The sequence below is a fragment of the Suricata suricatta genome, chromosome 9, assembly GCF_006229205.1.
Source record: "Suricata suricatta isolate VVHF042 chromosome 9, meerkat_22Aug2017_6uvM2_HiC, whole genome shotgun sequence".
Classification (NCBI taxonomy): Eukaryota; Metazoa; Chordata; class Mammalia; order Carnivora; family Herpestidae; genus Suricata; species Suricata suricatta.
The window spans coordinates 123,494,537-123,514,188 of NC_043708.1; the positions used below are offsets into that span (position 1 = coordinate 123,494,537).

A 19,652-nucleotide genomic window follows, 5' to 3' on the forward strand; every position below is an offset into this window, starting at 1 on the left:
GTCATCTTTCTTTTTTTTTTTTTTAATAACACAGAAGGGATAGAATTCTTAGTGATTTTAACTATAGAAGATATAGCTAGGTACATCTAGAATGTATACCACACTTCAAGTTATAAAAATTTTCAATCAGGTTTGAAAGCTTAAAGAAAAATTTTAAAATTAGTCAACGTAAGTATATAAAAGTTTCCATGGTGCCATCTAAAATGACCTGAATTTTTTAAAGTTATTTCCAGAAGTATGAAGAGATTGAAAATCAGAATTCTTTGTTATTTCCATGGCTTTCTTTTGGATCTAACACTCAAGAATATGTTTGCAATTTGCCAAAAATGGATAATTATGTTATTTCAAATTAGTGAAAATAAAAAAAACTTGAGGTAAGACTATATTATTTAAATGATCCTTAATGATTTAAAATTATTTTTGGTGAAAAGGAAGACTATGATTCCCATGAAATCCAAGAAATTATTGAGTTCGTTTATTCTGTCTACAAGCAAGCTAAGAAATTCTGGATCCCTTAGAGGTTTCATTTATTTAAAAGGCTGTCTTCTTGTAGGCTAGTTATTGGGCACAGTCATTTAAAATTCGGTTGGAAGTCTGGCTGGACAAATTGCACAAGATGATTAATGAATTAGGATTAAGATATTCTATTTACTAATAGGAAATAAACATCTAAAATCGAGAGTACTTATAAAATATAAAATATTTTCAAGGAAAATAAAACTCGTGAATACTGCACCATTTTCATCTGACACAAAGACAATCTCTTTTTCTCATGATATTTGATACTAGTCTTAGGTTGTGATCAGGAAGAGATCTATCCTGCCACGAAAATCTGAACACGCACGCACACACACACAGACACACACACACACACATCTTAAAAGCAAAGTTTTCTTTTACATTCAATTGTTAAACTTTTGTATAAGTGGAAATTCAAACTGGGGTATGTCCAAAGCATGGGATAGTACTCAGAAATAAAACGGAAGGAACTATTGATACATACTGATATATACAATAACTTGGATGGAGCATAAGAAAATTATGCTGAGTGGGATAGCCAATTCCAAAGTTATATTCTCTATGATTCCATTTCTGTAATACTCTTGAAATGACAAAAATATGGACATGGAGAATAGATTGGTAGTCCCCATGGGTTGAGCAGAAGGGAAAGGGCAGGAGAGAAGTGAGTGGACCTATAACAGGGCAATCAAGGGATCCTTATGTAGATGGAAAGGTTCTGTATCTTCACGGAGGTGATGGACACTTGATTGGACCTATGCATGTGATAAAACTGTATAGAACTAAGCACATATGCATACAAGTGAGTTCAAGTGCAACTGGGGAAATCTGAACAAGATCTGAGGATTGTGTCAATGTCAATATCCTTGCTGTGATATTGTACTATAATTTTGCAAGGTGTTACCATGGGAGGAACTGAGAAAAAGTACCTGAAATTCCTCAGTACTATTTATTACAGCTGCACATGAATCTACAATCATTTCAAAATAAAACCTTGAATTTAAAGGTTTTATTGTTTTTGGATGGTGCCTTTGAACCTGACTGAAAACAATATGCTGTCTCCTGGAATAAAAATATTAGCAAGACATATGTGCTGAGAAAATACACAATATTCCCACATAGCCTGCACCTTTCATGCATCCTGAGGATGGGGCTGAAAAGGCCTTTAACTTGAGGAACAAAACAAGTCCAACAAACCTGAACTCTGAAAAGCTTCTGGATGCTCAGAAGCCCCAGGTGATCCTACGCTTTTCCTGGTCCCAAAAGATGTTCAGAGAAACCCTTTCAGATGCTCTGGAACAGAGTTCTGGCTGTCTTGTTACCATGTATAAAAATATCAAGCTTCAAAAAATACACATTATCTAAAACATTTTTCTGCCTCTGTGGACTTTCCTCTCCCCACAGCAGGTGTTTTGTGTTTAGATGGGACCAGAAGAAAACTCCCCCTTGCATGGCATGCCCTCCCCATCCTCTGGGTGTTGTGCGTGCGGGAAACTTGCATTCCAGCTCTGTGTCCTTGTCCCCTACAGTCCACGAATGGCCGTGTGCTTCCGCGTCCACCTGAAGTAGCTCTGGCCTTTTTGTTTTGTCCAAGCTGTGGGATGGGTCCGAGAAAACAATCATTTGGAAAGGCTCTGAGCCACCTTAACTGTGAGGCCCTTCCTTCTTCTGGCTACACTTTACAACTATGTTGGGATTCTCCAAATCAGCTGCTCTCACAGGGGAAGCTGTTAACAACTGCTCTAGAAAGAAATAACTCTTGCTGTTTCTAAAGTCAAATACTTTGGCTATTAACACACGGAATTGTTCTTCTAATTCATCTCTTTTTATGCCAGAACCTGTCCAACTCTTGGCTCTGGATTGGCTTTCAGTGTCATTTACTCATGTTTTTTCCTACTTTTTTTTCTGCTTGGATCTCACAGAAGACTTGCCGGCTTCCCTTTATCTTTTCCCCTTCAAATGTGTTTAGCCCACGCATCTCCATAGCCACTAATGCAGCAGGTCCCTCCAGGGAGGATGCCACCTCCCCTACTTTGTCATATAGGAAGCCTAGGAAACAGGACTGTCTTTTGTTGTTGTAGGGGATGAGCTACTGAGGGAGAGAGTTGCCAAGATCCTGTGGACAAGTTGATACAAGAAATAATAACACTCTTATCTGTTTAGAGAAGGCACAGTCTACTCCTTGATAGGGATACTTAGCAGACTGTCTCCCAATAAAGCCAGGGTGAATTGGGATCCTCAGGCAACTTATGAATTCCAGGGGGAGTTTGGTATACAGTACGTAAAATAACTTTGAAGCTTTCCTTTATTTGACTTGCCTGCAAGAATAGTTTTGGGTGGGGGGGGGGAAGGGGGAAAGAACTATTTAAAATAAATTCTTCTTTATTTTTTTAATTTTTTTAACTTTTTAAATTTATTTTTGAGAGACAAAACATGAATGGAGGAGGAGCAGAGAGAGAGGGAGACACAGAATCTGAAGCAGGCTCCAGGCTCTGAGCTGGCAGCACAGAGCCTGACATGGGGCTCGAACCTATAGACCGTGAGATCATGATCTGGGCCGAAGTCGGACGCTTAACTGACTGAGCCACCCAAGCATCCCAAAGAAATTCTTCTTTAAATTTTTTTTCACTTTTTATTTATTTGAGAGAGAGAGAGAGAGAGAGAGAGAGAGAGAGAGAGTCAGTGAGGGACAAGGGCAGAGGGAGAAAGACAGAACCCCAAGCAGGCTCCACACCTAGTACTGTGTCAACTGGGGGACTGATTTCATGACCCTGGGACCATGGCCTGAGCTGAAAAGAGGAGTCATATGCTCACCCGACTGAGCCACCCAGGTGCCCCTCAAAGAAACTCTTCTTGATGCCATTTAAAATGAGGTGGGGGAGGGGCACCTGCCTGGCTCAGTTGGTTAAACGTCCGACTTCGGCTCAGGTCATGATCTCACAGTTTGCGGGTTCAAGCCCCACATTAGGCTCTGTGTTGTCAGCTCAGAGCCTGGAGCCTGCTTCCGATTCTGTGTTTCCTTCTCCCTTTGCTCCTCCCCTGCTCATGCTCTGTCTCTCAAAAATAAATAAATGTTAAAAAAATTTTTTTTAATGAGGTAGAGGGAGGTTCATGCTCTGCTCTGTTGGTGATTCAGACCCGGACCTGCCTCGAGGTGAGACTTGGAAATGTTTACTCTTCTCCAGGCTGTCTCACCCGCTGGCACATTTGTGGGTCCCGAGGCTCTGTCAGCAATTTGGTGGTCAACGTGGGCCAGCCTGTGGTAGTAGGCACACCTCGCCTGCAATGCAGAGCCTGCCACTGGCTCCCCTATTGCATTAAAGAGGCTCCTCCCCTGTCCCTTGCTTCCCCACCTCTCCTGTGGGTGGCAGACGTGGAGAGATACAGGTCCAACTAGCTAGACAGCATAGGAACTTTCTGTGGGAACCGTCTGCATGCAGCGTGGACATCCCAATCCAGCACTAGACTCCGGCTCTGCCTTCTCTGGCCTTGGCTTCCACCCCACGTTTCTCGTCAGTTCCTTTCGCCCTCCTCCCTCACCGCCCACTTCCCCTGCCAGCCCCCTTGAGTGTCACAAGAAAGGGGCCAGACCGTTGAAAGTTATACTTTACTTCCCAGCCCTGTTTTCAGCTCTTCATATTCACAAACTAGTATAAGAAAACAAAACAAAACAAAAGGAGAAGTTAATTCCAGTAAGTTCTTGGGCATCTGGGGCTAGGCATTGCAGTGACACAGAAAACACAAACATCAATCATCTCGGGCTGCAGAGACCTAATTAAAGCCATCCATCCGTGTGGAACCAAACATTGGCTTCTGGTCATGTGAATCCAGTGGTCTTGGGAGAGTCTCTTTAGGTCTCAGTTTCTCCTTTTGGAAAATAAGGAAACTGAAACACGTGATTTTCGGGGTGACTTTCAGAACCAACATTCTTAAAACATATAAATGAATTCTTTTGAAGAGGGAGGTGAAGATCAAGTTCTTAAGAAGTGCAATGTCACTGAGAAAGATTCTGCAAGGGACACCTGGATGGCTCAGTCGGCTGAACATCTGACTCTTGATTTTGGCTCAGGTTATGATCCCAGGGTCCTGGGATTGAGCCCTGCCTGGGGCTCCATGCTGAGGATGGAGCTTGCTTGGGATTTTCTCTCTCCCTATGCTCTTCTCCCCTGCTCTCTCTTTCAAACAAAAATTAATTAATTAAATTTCTTAAAATGTTTAGCAAATTTATACATATTTTTAAAGTTTATTTATTTATTCTGAAAAAGACAGCACTAGCAGGGGAGGGGCAGAGAGAAAGGGAAAGACAGAATCCCAAGCAGGCTCTGCACGATGAGTGTGGAGCCCGACGTGGGGCTCGAACTCGTGAATCCTGAGATCAGGACTTGAGCCAAAACCAACAATTGGATGCTTAACCGACTGAGCCACCCAGGCACCCCCAGGAAATTTGTATATAAAAAAAACTCAGATTCAGATACTGAGGGTCCTCTGTCTGAATATTTATATCCAAGGACTAACAGTTACAAGGCAAGGCTGCACAGAGATGTAAAAGTCATCGGCATGGAAGACTGACTCATGAATCGATCCCTTACAATAGTTTTTTTCTCAATTGAACATCCTTCCAGGTGCAAGAAAAACACTGACCCATAACTGTCACATCAATTTTGTTTTAGGTCAGTCTCTCTACAATGGTGACGCTGCAAATATCTAGCAATACAAGGCACACAAAACCAAACTGGCCGCAACATGAGAGTATAAATTGTGAAAAAAAAAAAAAAGTTGCCTGAGCCACCCAGGCAACCCCCTACCACCAAACATGATACGTGAGTCAAGCTTGGTGTTGAAAATCTGCACATGTTTGTCATTGTTACCTAGGTAGTTAATTTTGGCCACATTTTAGTTCATGTCTTTGATATTAAGTTTTAATTAAATGTGTTTCTCCCATTATTTGCTATAAAATTTGGCTCCTTTTTAAGTGGCCTTGTTTTAAGTGGTGTATCTCTGGCAGTGATCATCAGGCAGTGAGAACGCACTGCATTTAGCAATGAAGGCCAGCAGGATGTATCCACTTAGAAATGGTGGCGGGTATGCTCAAAGAAATCGCCAGATCCAGTGCAGACCACCTAAAACTTCAGTGGCATCAACACGCAAGGAGGTGAGTGAGGCAAGCGCTCTGATAGGAAGAGGGCTCTCAGGAGCCTGACTTAACTCCTGTTTGGATCACGTAAGTAATGTTATTGAGGACTCACTATAATTCAGTCTACAAACACCATCCCTTGTAAACATCACAATAATTTTACGAGATAGCTATGATTAGAATTACTCCAATTTCACAGACCATGAAGCCCGCACAGAGTTGCCCCCCACGCACACACCTACTAAGAGGCTAAGAGACCAATAACCCGGGCAGTCTGGTTCAAGCGCCCATGCTGGTTGGAATCAACGTCTATAAATGACACGGAGCTGTGAGAGCTGGGCCAGGGGCTTGGGACTTTCTGAAAAGTTCCCAGATGACGCTGACATGCAGCCAAGGGCCAAAACCCGATGCAGAGCAGCCCTTCTCTGGCTTTAATGTGCGCATGCGTACCTGGGGATCTTGTTAGAAGGCCAGTTCTGGTCTGGAGGCAGGGTAGATTTTGTGGTTCTATAGATCTAATAAGTTCCCACGAGAAGCTGATGCTGTCAGTCAAGGACCACAAGTTGAGGGGCAACATAGGTCTCTCTATTCGGAGCTGGTTTTGAAGGGGCTGATAAAAGGTCTGGGAGGGCTAGCCCCTACCTCATCGTAAGCCAGCCCTTGCTGGCATCCCACAGGGGTCCCTTGAAAATTCACCCTCAGCCAGTGTGTCCCTCAGCAGGGGCCTCCCTCCCTTGGTGAGGCAGGGAAATAAAGGCTAATCTTTCATACTTTTAAGCCGCGGAGATGCCAGCTTGATATAGGTAGGAAGGGAAAGGAAAATCACCCCCAGACACCCTCCCTGTCTCTTCTCTATGCTGTTGGGGATTTTATCGCCAACCTGAGGGGTTGCCAACCAGTACCCAGGACTGAAGAAACTCCTCCTTTTCTAGGACTTCAATGACGTCTCTCCTTTCCAAAAGGGAGCCTGGGGTCACTCCGTTTTCTTCTGGAACTCCAGGACCAGGACCCTGGGAAAGGAATAGAGATGGTCCACACCGGTGCCTGGAAGAAACCCAAAGCCCTTTGAGAAGTCTTCCAACCCTCCTCCTTTCAGCGCTCCCTGCCCTCAAATTAGTCCTGCCTCCCCGAGACACACACGTTGCTGTGATTAAATAACTATTATTGTTTAACAGTAACCGAATACATTGTGTACAGAAAAGATAGAGTCATTACCAGATGGACCTAAAATCTAAATGATACAAACAGGCACCAAACAGACACATTAAGGAAGCCTGTGTGCCAGTGGCTTACATAAGGCTGGGGTAGAGAAGGAGCGGGGGGGAGGTGACTGCAAGATGTTTATCGTCATGACGATATCTGGGTAAAGAGGGAGCCACGCAGTTTAACTTCAAAGTGGATGTGAAGAGCTGAGGATCTATTTGAGGGCTAGTGAGAAACAGCTCAAATGCTGGAGCACTCAGACTGTTTGGCTTCAGCCACTGCCAGAGGGATGCGTGTGTGTGCGCGTGTGCACGCGCACGTGTGCGCAAGCATGCATGTGTGCATATTTAAAAGGGAGCTTTGGAAGGAGAGACGCAGCTATTTAAAGGTAAGAAGGACAATACAATATTTCTCCTCACTCTGTCGAATTCTGGTCGGAACTGGATCACACACCTTCAGCATCCTGGCCATGACCCTCGGGCTGTTAAACTTACCAAGAGCAAGCGCTGAAATCCCCTGGGAATGCATCACAGAGGGGACCCCCGGACGGCATGCACTGCACACCACTTCCACTCCAAAACCTTCCCCAGGTCTTGAGAAAGGCCAGGCCTGGGTAGGAAGGAGTCTTCTCTCTCCAGAGGTCAAACTGTAAGTGGTTTTTTTGGTTTTTTTTTTTTTGTTTCTGTTATTTTGTTCTATGTTATTTAGAAGGTTCCTGAAGCCTTAGTTGCCAACAAGACATTAGGGATGGACCTGTAGTTTGATGCCTCTGACTGCGGTCACCTGGCTTGTGGTTCCTTCCCTGTCCCACACCTTCCACCTCCCCAAACCATCTTCTATCCGTGAAATGCTGCCTTTCAGGAGGCATCAGCCCATGCCCCGAGCTGCCCTGCTTTGCTAAAGGGCCCCTCAGCCACATCCAATTTGATCAATTTCACTTTCATAGCACCCCTCACCCCCAAAGAGTGTCCTGGAGCCTAGAATCTCTGACTCACATGTACCAAGAGCCCCCCCCCCCCCATCATGGGCCCTCTAATGTCAAATCATGAAGGTCAGAGTGAGCATACACATCTAGAGAAATGTTCCAGGACACCTTCTAGAATCTAATGGCATCCCCCAAGGAAAAGTCTGCATTCCCTAAGAGCCCTCTAAAAACCAAACATTTAAAAAACTCTTAACATCGTCCATCCCCTGCTATGTCCTAAATTGTCATTAAGATGGCATTTTGCTCCCAAAGGATTCCAGTGGTCATTTCCAGACCTTTCTTTTTAAAACTCTTTAAATATCTGATTCTGAAAAACATTTGAACTGAACTTACCATTCCTAATTCCAACCAACATTAAGGAAGATTTGTCAACAAGGTTTTTGTAAAAATGTCTGTAAACCTACAGGCTTTCAGCATAGATGTAATAGCATGAATTAGCTGAAGAGAGTTATACAAGTATGCAACATATTCATTTCATAAAGCAAGAATGTCTCAGGTAATGGAAAGGAAAACATACTTCAGGGTAAGTTTAAGACTTTAAAAAAATTTTAGACAGGATTGGTTTTATGATAAAACATTTGCCTCTGTTGTATGATTCCGAGTTGCCTACCCTTCCCGGCAGGGCTCTGACTGCAGAGTTGGTCTTTCCCACTAGATTATGAGATCCACGGTGTGATGAGTAGGGAAGTGTGTCTTTTCAGTTCACTATTACATCACTATCCCCAGAACCCAGTTCAGAGCCTGGCAACACAGTAGGATCCTGTAAGCCTTTGTTGAGTGAACTTCTATACTGGGAAATGCTGGGAAAGTCCACCTGCCGTATTAAAAAGGAGTGGGGTAGTGAGAGGGGTTAATATTAATTCAGAGCTTCAATGCATTGCCTATTTTATTGGACCCTGTCAACACCCTTTGAGTTAGCCTCCTTGCCATGCCCATTTTACAGATGAGGACAGTGAGGTTCAATGGTTGCCAGACTCTCAGAGCCAGCAGGAAGGAGAGCCAGAATTCGAGCCCAGGCTATCTGTCTCCACCTGACTGCAAATCCATTCCTGGGAAAGAACCCACATTGGGGTTGGGTGATAAAGACAAATCATCTGCTCCCCCAAACTGTATAGTATATTTTAAATTTAAAACCCAAAACTACTAGGCTTCTGAATCAGGATGTACTGGATTCAAGTCTTAGCTCCAAACATGTGACTTCAGGCAAATGGCTTAACTCTTTGAAAGCAGAAAAAAAGCACCTGTCCCCTAAAGATGATGTGTGGAAACTCTCAGGCCCATAGTTGCACCGGGCAAAGCTGGTGGCTTCTGGGAAGGGCTTCTTCTCTCTTCATACACACTGGGGGAAGAGTAGGGGTTTTATGTCGGTGTCATTGAGATAAAAGATATTTATAGACAAATGATTGCATTTACCAGCGGGATACAGAGAGAAGAGTGTGAGGTGCGTGGCTAGCAGAAATGCAGACTGTATCCATGCCGGCAGATATTTGGTGGCTAGAAGTCTGAGCACCGCAAACAAACCGTTCCTATTTATAGCTGAGGATGGACAGCCTGAGGCTCTGAGACTGTGTTTTCCTCCTGCGGCTCAGAAAGAATGGGGATTTCAGACCAAGTCCCAAGTGCCTCAGGACAATCCACACCAAGTTTTAGATTTAACATTTTGAGGGTCCCTGTGTCATGAACTGAATATGTGAAGTTCAAAAAACTGGAATGGAATTTAATAACCAGAGGGATCAGGACCTTTTCAAGTAACTGAGGACCTAAGGTACGTAAAATGCACACATATGTTCAGGAGAGAGCTTTAAGTAGGAGGGCAGAGCTGAGGCCTCCTGTAAAAAAAAAAAAGGAAAGAAAGTGCTAAACACAATTCTGAGAACAAGCAGGCGCCTATATTCCTTGAGCTGGTAAGAACTGGGCATACAGGTACGTTGACAAAGACTGGGCTCACTGAAGAGGCTTTAAAAGACGAAAAACTTTTTTTCAATGGGAACTAAAACCTCCTCTTTCTTCTCCTTCCCTTCTTCCCCCTCTTCCTCCTCCTCTTCCTCTTTCTCTCCCTCTCCTCGCTCACTCTCTCTCTCTCTGTTCATGTGTGAGCATGTGTGTGTACACACACACACACACACACACACACACACAATCATCAAGGATTCCATCCTGAAGGCTGATGAACTGTCTTCTGTGGGTGGTCACTCCCCAAAGAATGTGTTTTTTTGGGTTTCCCTGTCAGAGGCCTCCAGTCCTCTCTCCTGGCCTCTAGCCTGCTTTCTGTTGGTCGTTTGCACTCTTGCTTTCTCTCCACTGAAGCCCTCTCCTGATTTATGCCCACGGCCTGAAATCCTACAGATGGGAAGATTCCACATCGTGCTCATAGTAAACATATAATGCATTATTTAGTTTCTTCTCAAGCTGCAAAAAGATTTCCTTGAAAACAATTGTCACCGGAATGTGGCTACATTTTGCAAGGGGAAATAACAAAGTGGCCAAGGAAAAGCTCTGTAAAAACTCAGGGAGAGCATGCAAATTAGCCCTTAGCCTTCCTAACTTTCATAGTAGCACACTGAAAGCAGCACACAGAAATCATTCTGAAATAGCAAGTGAGCCATATGGAAATTATAGGCAGGTCTAGATCATTTGAATTGTTCTAGTCTGGTTTTTTTTCCTTTATTTAAAATAGCATGTCCTTAAGAAAGTTAAAAGACAGCTAACAGTATGGGACAAAATATTTGTAAATCCTACGTTTGATAAGGGACTGGTATCCAGAATATTAGGTAAAGAATTCTTATAACTCAATTACAAAAAGACATATAGCCCAATTTTAAAGTGGGTGAAGGATTTGAGGAAATATTTCTTCAAAGAAGGTAATATAATGGTCAATAAGTACATGCCAAGATGATCAACATAATTAGGCATCGGGGGAAATCAAATCAGAAGCACAACGAGATGCCCCTTCATCTGCTCCTAGGAGGCAATAATAAAAAAGACGGACAATGGCAGGTGAGAGTGAGGATGTAGAGAAATTGGAGTCATTATACATTGATGGTGGGAGTGTAAGATGGAACAGTCACTTTGCAAAACAGCCTGGCAATTCCTCAAAATGTCCAACATAGAGTTACCAAACGACCCAGCAAGTCCACTCTTTGGCGTCAACCTTAGAGAAATGAAATCTACATCCACAGGCAAGTTTATACATGAATATTCAGAGTGGCATTATTCCTAGGAACCAAAAAATGGAAACAAACCCAGGTGTTTTATGAACTCATGAATGGATAAATAAAATGGGGTATATCCATACAATGGAATCTTATTCAGCCCTAAAAAGGAATGAAATACTGAGCTATGCTATAACATGGATAAACCTTTAAACATTATGCTAAGTGAAAGAAGCCATTCACAAAAGAACACTCATCGTATGATTCCATTTATTATTTTTTAAATATTTTTTTTTTGAGAGAGAGAGAGAGAGAGAGAGAGAGAGAGAGAGAGAGATGTACAGAGAGAGAGGGAGACACAGAATCTGAAACTCGATCCAGGCTCTGAGTCATCAGCATAGAGCCGGACATGGGGCTCAAACTCACGAATCGTGAGATTATGACCTGAGCCAAAGTCGGATGGTTAACCGCCTGAGCCACCCAGGCACCCCTGATTTCATTTATATAAAATGTCTGGAATAGGGAAATCTATAAAGATGGAATTTGACTAGGGCTGGGGGAGGGCAAGTGAGGAATGACTCCTAAGGGGCATAGGATTCCTTTTTGGGGGTGATGATCATGTTCTGAAAATAGATCATGGTGGAGGGTTGCTCAGCTCTGTGAGTATACTAACACCATTGAATTGCACTCTTTAAATGAGTGACTTATATTTCAAAAAGTACATTTCACATATAAAATTAATTCCATGTTAACATTTTGTAACGCTGTGCTAAGCACCTTAATTTATCATTTTGCTTATAACACCCCTTAGTACACCTGTTAGGCTATTTCTATCCCTAATGGTAAAAATACATATACATTTTGACATTAACATTTAAAAGAAGATGACAATAGTTAGAAGTGAAACTTTTCCACTTTTCTCAACGTTAGTACCAGGAAATGCCACCATTTGACTGTGAAGTAGGTGGGTGAGCTAGTTGGGAGGGGAATGGACCTCCTTTGAGACACAAAAGCTCTCAGGAAGAGGGTCTCTCTTCTTCCCCACTCATCTGTTACCAGAGAAGAGAATTGCATCGCCTTGTAACTGAGGGGACTTTCTGGATTTTCAGAGTGGTGGACTGAGTTCTCTTACCACCACTGAGAAAAAGTTGAATGAGGAGGGTGAAAGAGGATTGAGACCAAAAACACATTTAGTGGGGCATGTCCTTGACCCCCATTACAAGGCTCTATTTATATTTCCATGATGGTTTGTTTGCTTACTTATTTGGGGGGGCAGTGGAGAGAGAGAGAGAGATAGAAAATCCCAAGCAGGCTGTGCACTGTCAGAACAGAGCCTGACATGGGGCTCAAACTCACGAACTATGAGATCATGACCTGAGCCAAAACCTGAGCCACCCAGGCGCCCCACAAGGTCCTATTTAAATCTCTGCTCCTCCAGAGACTTCCTGGTCTCTCCCCCCACCCCCAACCCCCTATCCTGAGAGCATGGCAGCTCATTGGAATCTGGCCCACCCTTTTCTTCCTGTCCTCACCAGGTTGGTTCCTAGTCACCAATTTCTCCTTTGACCAAAGGCAGAAGCTGAACCAGTCATTATCTTTGTGTTCCCAGCCCTTATCTTATTTTTGTCTTTTTTTATTTATTTGTGTGCATGCCCCTAGCTTTCAGAGCTGTGCCCAGCACAGGGCAATCTTCCTGTAAATGTTTGTCAAGTGAATTACCAACCGTCAAGGTGCCTGGCTGGTTCAGTCAGTAGAGCATGTGACACTTGATCTTGCGGTTGTAAGTTTGAGCCCCTGTTGGGTGTAAAGATTTAAATAAAATCTTTAAAAGGAAAAGTATTTTCTCTTTGCATGTTATTATTATTTTTTAAGTCTACTTATTTATTTTGAGAGAGAAAGTGCATGCATGTGAGTAGAGAGGGGCAGAGAGAGAGGGCGGGGAGAGGGGGAGAGAGGGAGAAATCCAAGCAGGCTCCAGGCTCAGCAAAGAGCTTGACACAGAACTCGATCCCACAACCTGGGATCATGACCTGAGCCAAAATCAAGTGAAATACTCAACCGACTGAACCACCCAGCCTCCCCTTATTATTCTTATTATTTTTTTAATATGACCTCATTTTATTCTTTGCCCTCACTGGGGTTTGCCTAGGCAGAAGATCCTGGTCTCTGGCCAGGGACCTGATCTCCTGGTGCAGCATCTGAGATGGAGCACAGAAAGAAAACTGTGCTAGGACTTAGGGCATCCAAAGATCATTTGATCTAATCTAATCCTATGAAGGAGAAAACAGGACTCTCCCAGTGTAACCCTGATTTAACCCATGCCCTGATTCTTGCCCAATGCTCTTAATGAGATCCTATTATATATCAGGGTAGGTAAGATACTAGATAAGAATGGATCTCTACAATTGCCTGGTGATCAGTTCCAGAGGCAGGAGAGCTTTGGGAAAGCCAAGAAAATTTCCAACCCCCGTCTACTCACCTAAATAAAGGCCAGAAATTAATATTCTTTTCATCACAGGACTATGTGATTCATTTTATCACAAAAAAGCCCTGAAGTCTTTTTGAAATATGTACACAGATTATAAATGTTAGTGATTGGTACTTTTGTTCTTATTTGCAATAAATTCAAGGCTATCTGAGTAGGGAGAATACGTCTTACACTTTGGCAGTGACTTTTATAAATTTGGAAAGACTATAAAGATGGGAAGGCTGAGGATACCTAGGGTGTTTGACTTGTAAAGACTTCCTAGGGGCAAGGCTGGTGTCACATGCACTTTGGAAATTGCCAGGTATTGGCTGATCTGGTTGCATAAGAGTCCAAGGCAAAGGATTCTGAAATATCGGGGCCTCCCTATGTGATACTGAGCACATCCCTTTTGGCCCAAGTTCAGACTTGTGCCTCACCCAGGAGAGGGAGATGTATCCCTTGTCTCAGTGTCTGCTGACAAGGCTGTAACTACGGGATGTTTACATCCTCAGAGAGCATAGGATACCATTTCCCTAGGTCCTCGAATATTTGCAGAAGCTTTCTGAGAATGAATTCTATAAATCAGGACTGCATACAAGAAAGCCAAGCAAGTCTAGAGTACCTCAGACACCTGCACAAATGACTCTTTCCAGAATGTGGAGCCCTTGGGGTTCATCTGAGATCCATTGTAGCTCCTCCCTCCATGACAAGGCTAAAACAAATGTCTAGGTCAAATGTCTGAGACTTAGGTCATTCGTGTCTCCCATATACACCCTGTTGGCCCATATTTTCTTTTTTTTTTTAATTTTTAAGTTCATTTATTTTGAGAGAGAGAGACAGAGAGTGAGCTGGGTAGGGGCAGAGAGAGACAGAGAGAGAATCCCAAGCAGGGTCCACACTGTCATCATAGAGCCTGGGCTCGAACCCCTGAACTGTGAGATCATGACCTGAGCCAAAACCAAGAGTCAGACTCTTAACCAACGGAGCCAGTCAGGTGCCCCTTGGCCCACATTTTCTACTCAGCTGGAAAGAGAACAGCAAGACAACCCCCTCCCCCCCCACCACCATGGGTGACAACCAGGTGATGAAACAAAAGTAGCCATGAGGTCACAGCCCCAGGGGGCTCTTTACCCCTTTCCTGCTTTCCACCAGTTTGGAAGATACACAGATTCACAGGACTCAGGCTCTGCCCCCTTGGCACTGGATTTAAACTCTCCGCCATGAATCACCTGCATGTTATTTCCAAGTCATTTATAAGTTAACAGGGTCAGTGGTTGAGAGGCACAGTGCTTTTTCTGGGTTTATCACCTATCCTCCAAGTGTTCTTACAGTTTCCTTTTTTTGACTCGTACGCTCTTTAATTTTACATCGTGGAAAAAATTAGACATGACCACAGAGAATCCTGGCTGCCATTTCATCCCTTGCTCAGCATCCCACTGGCAGAACAAAAGAAGGACACTGTTCTCCATGAATATATTTTTATATAACCATTTATAACAGTGTTTCCCCCCAATCCAAAGCCATGCACGTTCTGTTCATACATTTATTCGGTTGCTGACAGGTTTAGCTGTGTCCACTGCGTGCCAACCACTCTTCTAGGCACCAGAGAGCTAAACGGACAAATATCCCTGCCTTCACTAAGCTTTTATTCTAGCAGAATCTAGATGCGAAAGATAAAATTCAGGGGGAGCACGGAAAGATCAGCCTTAATTTCAATTGCTAATGGTTTAGAAAGGTCCTTCTGGTACCTTTTTAAAGAGGTCTTCACTTAAATATATTAATCCTTTTTTTTTTTAAAGGTGATACCTTCCATTACCCTTTTCTGTATATTTGAAAATTTTAATAATAACTTTTTTTAAATCAGGAGATACAATCATGGGGCCCTCTCTGCCTGCGTGTGCCCTCCTGAGAAAAACAAGTCTCCCCTGCCTACTGCCTGTTCTCCACAGTGAATCTGTGGCTACACAAACACATGTCTGTGCCTCCTTTGGTTCCTGCCCCGGAATCCTGAGAACTTGGGCCTCGTAGACATGACCTACCAGCTGAGCCTCTCTCCATTCTGGATGACTGGGGGAATGGAATGGGGGAGCACTTCCTCACGGCTGGGGCTGCCTCTGCTACATGTGAACTTGACCTGTGCCCATGACCCAGGCTCCATCCAGCACAAGCACCGTCTGCCGCCATCATGCTCTCTGGGCACAGAACCTCTTTGAGCCCAGTCTTCTCACAGGAGATGAAAGATGATGCTCTCCAGCTGGTCTCACAAAGGCCAATGGGGTCAGTGGGTTGGGACGGTCTCACAGAGATATGCTGTGTATTATGTGGTGAAAAATGGTCCTAAAACCGAGAGCTTCCCTCTGGGGGCACATTAGGATCACCTGGGGAGAGAGACCATCTGTAGATCCCAATGCCCAGGCCCCGCCTGGACCACCAACCTCACTGGAGCAGGAGCCCAGGTGGCGCCTATTCTAAAGCTGCCCAGGCGGTTCCAGAAGGCAGCAGACTGTGGGCCAGCACTCAGGAGCACACGGACCCCAGGCAGAGGTTGTGGAATGAATCAGTGTAGATGGGGATGTCAGTTACATCGTGGGCGGGGGGCTTTTATTTTTTTTGCAGTTCTGATTTAGGGGGACATGGGAGTCGCAAGGTCTGTGTTTAGGATCATTGGTGTTTAATAAAAGCTGTGAGTATATGGGTCAAAGTGTTCTCAGAGGTGGGAAATCAGGAGGCGCTCATGCTTGGGGTTGGGTATGGCTGGGTGGGGAGGTCAGTGTTACAGATACTAGTTACATAGGCCTGTCAGTTTGCTGTACACTGAGGATTCGTGCACTTTACCACAAGTGTGTTACATTGATGGAAGCCTTAAAAATCTCTCTCTCTCTGCCTCTCTCTCTCTCTCTCTCTCTCTCTCTCTCTCTCTCTCTCTCTCTCACACACACACACACACACACACACACAGAGGTTTCCACAAAAAGGTTACAGTTGTAACCTCTTGGGTGATTCCATTTTTGAGTGCCTTGGGGTTTTCGTTTGCACTTTAAGGCGTTTGAATATTTTACTGTGAGCAGGTATCATTTTACAAAGATAATACATTTCTCAAAGAAAGTCGGTGGACAAGAAAGGGCACAGAAAGAGGGAGGAAGGGGAGAGACATTTGATCCTTTATCAGGATAGCTCTGCGGGCATGTCATGTTTATTACAGAGCAAATGGTAATGATTTGATTGTTTCTTATTGCAGACCAGTTCCCTAGCAAGTAGTCCAGCCTAGTTCCTGGTAATCCTCATCCTTGAGTGTCCCTCCCAAGTCCTAGGACCCTGACCTCCGCTCCCAGCCTGCCCGGAGCCGTGGCTACCTGGACCTTTTCTGAACCTGGGTGAGGCGAGCCCCTGGGTGGACGTTAAGCAGGGGTGCAGGCGTGTTTGCATGGCTATCTGCCCAGGCGTCTCTCTGGGCACAGGAGAGGGGCTGGGGGAGTCAGGGCATGTGCTCCTCTCTGTTGGAGCGAAGTTGCTACTGGGTGTATGCTCGGACTTCCCCAAATTCACCTGGCCAGACTCAGAAGTCCAAAATTAACGTTCCCTTTTACACTTCATACTTCTTCAAAATTTCCCCTGTTGGACCAAGAGGGGGACAGGGAAGAGCAGGGGCTATCAGCCCACCGGGTTAGTCCAACAGCACGAAAAACTTAACAAGGATCATTCAGTTGTAGAGACAGTGCCCGGAAATAATTGTATTGACTATTATCATTGACCCTTTTGTTATTGATTGATTGATGAAGGAGGAAGTGTGGTAGCTTCTGTTATTGTCTGTCAATATTTCCTATAGGCTCAAAAAAATTCTTTAAGTACCCCCTTGACAGTTGCCCTGTAAGCAATGGCTGGGTCCCCATTTCAAGGAGAATGATCCAGAACTGTATCAGCAGAGCTTGCCTGCTCCCCGCCCCTCAGTGTGACTTTCCAAGACATCTTGAGAAATGAATGTAAAAACCCTCATTGTCCAGTCCGAGAATGGCTGTGGGCTTCTCCTGGCTCCTGCAGTCATGGTCAAAGCAGGTGGCAATGGTCCGAGCTCTCATTTCACAAGCCAAGCACCTACTGTAAAGGTCAGACAAGGTGGGCAGAGCACAGCGCCTGCTGGATGAGACCCCCAACTCCCCACCCCAGCAAAAAGCACTCTGAGAGAATGAATTATGTGCAGCAGGAATTTCCTTTCCGTGTAGGCATTCGGTTCCTACGACTGAGCCTCTGAACCCTACCAGGATCCTGTTCCCTCTTTCCCTCTGGGTGAAGGCAGTAGGGACAGCACCAAATTAAGAGAGGACCTGAGTTCAAGTGCAGGTTCTGTGTATGGTGGAGCAAGCTCTGGCCTTGAGCCTTTATCTGTGGAATGGGGTTAATACACAGGGGTGACAGCCTTTCTTGGGGTCAGTGGGAGGTTCCATGAGTTGGGAGAAAGTGAAAGTACTTAGTGGGCAGAAATCTCTGTGCAGCCGGCGATGGTTTTGATATAACTACATTCGTATTCCTTTTTCTTTTCTTTTTTTTAAATTTTTAAATTTTTTTTAAATTTATTTTTGAGAGACAGAGAGAGACAGTGCGAGCAGGGGAGGGTCAGAGAGAGAGGGAGACACAGAATCCAAAGCAGGCTCCAGGCTCTGAGCTAGCTGTCAGCACAGAGCCCGACGCGGGGCTTGAACCCACAAACCATGAGATCATGACCTGAGCTGAAGCTGGATGCTCAACCGCCTGAGCTACCCAGGCGGCCCTCCTTCTTCTTACCCATCTTCTGTTCTCGCTGGCTGCTGTGTTCTTGGTACTCCTCCCGACTCACAGGGATCCAGGGTGAGGACTTCTGGGGATGGGAGGAGGAAGTGCTCTATTGTTTATTTATACGTTTATTATTACTGGCCGGTCACATTAGTGTGTCAGCAGCACCAAGGCGGAGTTCACGTCTGCGGCTTCTACTGCTGCAACTCTGGACAGTGCCTGGACCCCTTACACACAGTTTTTTGGATAAAGTTTATTTTTTGTTTATTTTTGAGACAGGAATAGAAAGTGAGTGGGGGAAGGGCAGAGAGAGAAAGGGAGAGAGAGACTCCCAAGCAGGATCCGAACTGTCAGTGCAGAGCGTTGATGTGGGGCTTGAACCCACAAACTGCAGGATCATGACCTGAGCTGAAATCAGGAGTCGGACACTTCACCTACTGAACCATCCAGGCACCCCCCCCCCTTTACCCATATGGCAAATTATCACTATTATGTCAATATCATCATTGATATTTACAAATGACCTATTGTAGATTATAGATTATATAAATAATTTCAATGATATAATAGTATCAATGACAATAATATATCAATATGACAAATTATAAGTCCCCCACCCCTGATTAAGGAGGAACTCCTGAACACATCAGCTCTCCTGGTGGGGTCCTTGCCCTTCGAGACCTGTCACTGGAATATACAAACTTCAGGCTTTGAACCAGAATACCACAGTTTACATATGTCCTCACAGAAATCTCCTTGAAGCCTCTGTTGTACCCCCAGGAGCCTTTTCTTCTCTCTTTTGAATTTTTTACTTTTTCAAGTTTATTTATTTATTTTGAGAGAGAGAGAGAGAGAGAGGCAAAGAAAGAACCCCAAGCAGACTCCACATGTCAGTGCAGAGCCGGACACAGGGCTTGAACCCACCAACTATGAGATCATGACCTGAGCGGAAATCAATCATCGGAAGCTCAACCAACTGAGCCACCCAGGTGCCCCATTCTCTCTTAATATGTCTTTGATGAACTCCAGAGAAACTTTCTATTCTACATGGAATGTCCAAAGCTTTATTTTAAAAAATTCTGGGCTCCCGATCTCATTTACGTTGTCAGATGAATCCTCCTGCTGGCAAAGCTTGTGAGGGCTGGGATTTCCATGAAGTCTTCCTTCAGTTCAGGCTCGTGAAGAAAGAATCATCGCAGGGTTTCCTTCTTTCTGCAGGAAGGTCCAGGAACCAGGTTCAGGACACCTGGTGTGAAACTGGGAAGGCATTTTGCTCACCTGGCACACAGTCATTGCCCGTTGCATCCTAGTTGGGTGACTAAAAACATAGAAAATGAGATTTCTTCTTTCCAGAACCTAGAGCTTGATAGGAAGATTATAGAGAGTGTCAGAAACTTAAAATAGGAAGAATGAAGGTGAGGTTTT

General features: G+C 44.4%; 1 long non-coding RNA gene across 2 annotated transcripts in view; it reads left to right on the top strand.

The window, feature by feature from the left end:
• The first annotated feature begins 7,223 nt into the window (after positions 1-7,223).
• Positions 7,224-19,652, top strand: part of LOC115301862 — a 36,629-nt gene continuing 24,200 nt past the window's right edge. The window contains exons 1-3 of one of the 2 annotated variants that reach the window (XR_003913329.1): positions 7,224-7,504; positions 15,325-15,737; positions 16,699-16,834. This is a non-coding gene — a long non-coding RNA (uncharacterized LOC115301862). The remainder of the gene's footprint in view (positions 7,505-15,324; positions 15,738-16,698; positions 16,835-19,652) is intronic. The other variant, XR_003913330.1, reaches the window with a different exon arrangement.